This window comes from Arachis ipaensis, chromosome B05 (genome assembly GCF_000816755.2).
Source record: "Arachis ipaensis cultivar K30076 chromosome B05, Araip1.1, whole genome shotgun sequence".
Lineage (NCBI taxonomy): Eukaryota > Viridiplantae > Streptophyta > Magnoliopsida > Fabales > Fabaceae > Arachis > Arachis ipaensis.
Genome location: NC_029789.2, coordinates 112,373,767 through 112,379,232, shown reverse-complemented (window position 1 = coordinate 112,379,232; position 5,466 = coordinate 112,373,767).

Genomic DNA, 5,466 nt, shown 5'->3' with positions numbered 1-5,466 from the left:
AGAAAAAGTATTATAATTATAAATATCAATTCAATTTTCCTAAAAATGTATGCACTAATAATTTTTTATAAATACACAAAGAAACTAAACTCATCATTTTATTTTAATTTAAGAATTTGCGCCAAAAAGACCAAGCTTAATTCAAATCATGTCTTTAATCTGCACCAAAACCCCAAACTTTAATCAAACCCCCCTCTTTTATTTTTCAGTTTCGGATCTCATTCCAACTCCCACTCGCCGGCCCTAATCCGCCTCTGCATGTAGCCATCTCTTCGGGCTCAGACCTCGCACCCTCGCTAGCCTCCGATCTCGCGCCTCTGGCAACATCCACGCTTGTGATACGCGCGCACAGGTCACAGCTCTCACTCGCTGATGTTGCTATACCTCCTACCTGTGGCCGCCTCCTCCGATCCCAGACCTTGCACCTCCGGCAGCCTCCGACCTCGCACTTCAGACGACCTTCATAGTCGTGCTTCGCGCTCACAGGTCGCAGCTCTTACTCGGTCACACTGCTCAACGTCGTTGTCGTCAACAACATCAATGTCTCCAGGTTTTTTTCCAAATTTGATCCTTTGTAAATTTTTATTTTATTTGGTATGTCTCTATTTTAGAAAAAAAAAAGAAGGGATTAGATGAGGATTTTAAAATGGGCATGTGTCTATATTATTTGGTTTGATGTTGTAAGGAATTATCCTTTGATTGCCAGCTTCGTACATAGCATCAATTGCAAGTCCAAGTTCGGCACAAGACTAGCCACAACCTAGCACTTGAATCCCTAATACAGTAATTTTCTCTCTAACATGATGCATTTTATGTGTGACGTTTTGATCCAATAGATTGATATCACTAACACATAATGGAATCGTAGTCCTCATTACTACATTGACGGGTATTTTTTCCATGTGGGGCTTTTCAATTTACTTATATAAAATGAATGCTAATCCAAAAAGGGTATAAAATTTACTGCTAATAAACTAGTTACTGTGAAAGTGGATATAATTGTTCATATTTTCAGAAATTTGTATTTACTGCAGAAATTACCTTTCATCCCTCGAATTATTGATTTAAGCTTTGGTTTTATTATATATTGTTGTTATTTCTCTTGCATGATCACGGCAAACTACTCAAACCTTGACTAGGAAGACCTTAAATAATTTATCATTCCTGGGGCACAAATTGTAATTTTCAGTACCACTTACATAGTTAACTTTATTCACATTGCTCATAAGATAGGCATTATCTTGTGGCACTCCTCATGGATCATATGTTCTTGAATCTAGTTGTATGATTTGTTACTCTTGATGTTCATATTTGGGTTTAAAACTTAAGAGATTATAAAAGGTCAGAGGAACATTATGCGACCGAACCAAATATATATTTACCAGTTTTTAAGCAGGAAATCATTGATTTAGTATGGTTGGACATGAGTGATTTCTTTCAATTATTAATGATGAAACTTTGGAAATATTCTGAATCTGAATTGAAGTTTGACTTGTTAAATATGCTCTATGATTGACTTACTGAATATGTTGTATTGGTATTATGCTTAGTAATGTTTAATTTAGTTAAATGTATAATCATTTATGAAACTCTTTTTATGTTGTTTGACTTATTGTATTTCAATTATATGAACTATTTTATCTCACTATTTTATTTGACTTTTTTCTCTGGATTCTTTTTACGCTCTCTATGACTTTGTGTCGCAGGCATTTAGTATATTATGAAGCATAAACGTAATATTTTCAGACAATCAATCCTTGAAGAGCTACGAAGACAAAGTGAAGACATAAACTTGAGTTCGGAAGATGGTTTGGAACAAACAAGTCTCAATGATGATGGGGATAAATTTTCAGAGACGGAGATGTTAAATCAAAGTGGTGTTGATCTACCAGAACCTACTGCACCTAAGAATAAGAGAGATGAGAATGAGCTGCTGCTTGTGAAGGTCAAAGGTAGATTTATTCAAACTCTAACTTCTCTTTTCGAGCAACTAGGAAATAGTATTGGTGTCAAATTTTGTTATCCGAATGCTCCTATAAAATAAAATACATGTTGCATTGTAGCTTTTTTAATATCTTTTTAAGCAAATTAAGAGGTGTTGTCATCTTGGAGTCCGGAACTGATTTCAGCTGAAATGGTTACCTAATCCCTAATGTTGTTGTTTATGTCTTGGTCTATATCTTGAGCAGCAGTGTCTTTTAACATTAAATGATAGATTGTTCTTTTCAGTTTTCATTTTCATTTTTTGGTTTAGCTTTACCGAAATAACAATATGTGACTAAATCTAGTTACTTTATTTTCCAGTCCATTGTCTTGAAATCATGTGCTCCTTTAATTTGTTCCAATTAGTTCTCCTTTATTTTGCTCCTTTATTTTTTTAATATACATGCTTTTTTTATTGAATATTTATTATGGATATCTAGTAACATTTATTTACTAGTTTCTTGTTCTTAAAAATCATAGAAACAATGTTTGCAAAGCACCAAAAATCATGAGAAACTTATAGTTTCACATGCCAGTGGAAGTAAAAGCAAAGCTAGAAGAGTAACTCAGATGGTATTATTTTTTTATTATTGAGCCTAGTATTGTTATACTATTTCTATAAAATTAGCGATTTTAATTAAATTTGTGATTACCTTTAATATTCTATTTATTGTATTAGGAAAAAAATTGGGAAGGCCTGTATGTCGAAGCGAGGTTATTGTATCAACTCTGCTAAAGAAAGATGGGAGTTATGAAAGCGGGGAAGGGCAACGATTAGCTGAGTGTTTGAAATTTTTTTATATGGCTGTATATTTTTTTATATGCCTTAATTATGTCAATACTCTACTCCAATGCAATGTGCATTTGTTTGTAGAAAAAATAGCAGAGCATTTGCGTGAAGATCAAGAGCGTACTGCCACTGAAGGTATTCATTCAAAAGTCTTAGCTAATCCAGATGATGTAATTGGAAAAGCTTGTGGTCCTGAGAATGGTAAGTGAGTACGTGGTCTTAGTAATGCTGCATGTCCCAGTGGTTTTGGTAAGTCAAAGTGCATCTTTGGAGGGGCAATATGCGAAGGTTCTAGCAGTGCATCGCAACAGTATGTTGCAGATTTAGAGAGGCAACTTCAAGAAGCTAAAGATCAAGTGACAACTCTCCACAGATTTCTACAACATAAGTATGGTGATGAAGTACCTACCTTCTCTGATTCTGTGCCACACATTCAGTCGGATTGATGCACCTCATGTCATGTTTATTTTAATCTTAATTTATATCTAGTTTACACTGTTATTAGAGATACTTTTATTTTTTGTTGTACAGAATTACAGAACTTGGTTTTTGTTATTTCTTTACTATATATATGAAAAATACATATGATTTACCGTTATTACTTAGTTTGGTATTTTTTTGTTTTAATAGTTATTATCGTTGCATTGATGGTTTTTATTATTATACAATATTTTTAACATGTTAGTATATATATAGAAATAAATATATGCAATAACAATTTAAAAAAAATATTCAATTGGTAATTATGGCTGAGAGTTTTTTTTTAATTAATAAAAAAAATTAGCTACGGATCTATGTGTTGGTAAATAGCCCATTAATATTGGCCATGGAAAAAAGCGTGAAAAAAAAATCCGGCCTGCCAAATGTTTTTTGTACATGTTTTTTTTGCCACAGAAAAAACCATGGCTAAACAACCCAACAATGTTTAGTCACAGAAAAAATGTGGCAAAAAAGTCTAGCCTGCCACTATTAGCTACGGAAAAAATTGTGGCAAAATTATACATGTTAGTTACATTGTTGTCATTTAGCCACGGTTTAGAGTGTGGGCAATAATGTAAAAACCGTGGCTATTCAAATGCCTCCATGGGTCACAAAAGTGTGGCTAACAGGTCAAAACCGTGGCTAACTGAAAAGGCGTCGCCCTTGTTAGCCACGAATATGTATTCGTTGTTAAGGTTTAATCGTCACGGATTTTCTTGGTTTTAGCCACAGTTTTTTTCGTGGCTAACCACCGCATTTCTGGTAGTGTAACATTATAATTTGCTACATATCTACATCAATCTTTATGAACAAGGTAATTTAGCTTGATGGGTTTGCTGGGTTACGTAAGCATATCCTTACACAATGTGTGAATTCAAAAAGCCACTATATGCATCTTTAAGGCTTTGAGGCAAATCTCAATGAAAAATAGTTACAAAGGGTGTATTCCTATCACAAAGCCACTAAAGCCTTAACATAGAACACAAAATTGATGAATTTCGATGGAAAACATAGGAGATTATGAATTTCAAACCATTTGAAAGAAGCTCGTTAATGAGGTTTGAAATATTGGATGCCATCTTTATTTATTCCTCTAGCTAAGTTTTTACCTAATGATAACAGTACAATTAGCAACGACTAAATTACTTGCAAATCATAAGATTAAGAATACAAATTAAGTGGTAATTAAATCTAACATGACAATAAAATTTCAAGAGTTCAAGCATATAATATTCTTACCTGGTAGTATCTTGCTCCATGAGAATGAGAACCTATATGCATTGAATCCTATGTCCTTCATTATATTCACATATTCCTAATAAGAAAAGTGATTCTTAGCCATCGTTTTAAATTGAGGTTTACACATCACTAATTATACAATCATAATATTAACCTTAATTAAGTAAATTAATCACAATAGGCTACTTCCTAACCATCACATTAAAAACTCAAATAGTTGTTAAAATATGGCAGAGGTTCAAGTTTAATGTGACATAAGATAAAATACTAGTTGTTCTTTTGGGCCATTCACAGTTATTATTTTTCTTTAGTTTATATATTTTTTTATTTACAAGCACCACCCAAAATAGTAAACTAACTTAAGCTAAAAAATTTTACATTAAACTAAACTCACTTATAATCAAAATTTATCGTTAACCAACCCTCTAGAATATGCTTGTAGAAGATCAAGCACAAGGAATGGATGTGCATTAATCTGAAACATTCAATTGAGATATGTTTAAGTTTATAAATAAAAACTAAGGAATAAAGAATAATAATAGTTTTATAAATAAGAATAAAGTATCGTTTTTGTCCCCAACGTTTGGGGTAAGTCCCAAAGTTGTTCCTAACGTTTCAATCGTCCTATTTAAGTCCCTAACGTTTCAAAACTGACTCAATGTTGTCCTGCCGTTAGGGATCCGTTAACAGAATTGACGGCAGGACAAAATTGAGACGATTTTGAAACGTTAGGGACTTAAATAAGACGAAAACGTTGGGACAAAAATGATACATAGAAATAAATTTTAATTTTATCTTTCAATAATATCAATTTTTTACTATACATAGTATTTAATTATTTTTTAATCACATCTAAGTAAATTACACTTAATCATATTACTTTCATTTTAAATAAATTATTTTTTTTATAATTTTACTCTTAAAAATTTTTAGTTATCATGAAATGTTTGTAGAATGACTAGTATATAAACTTG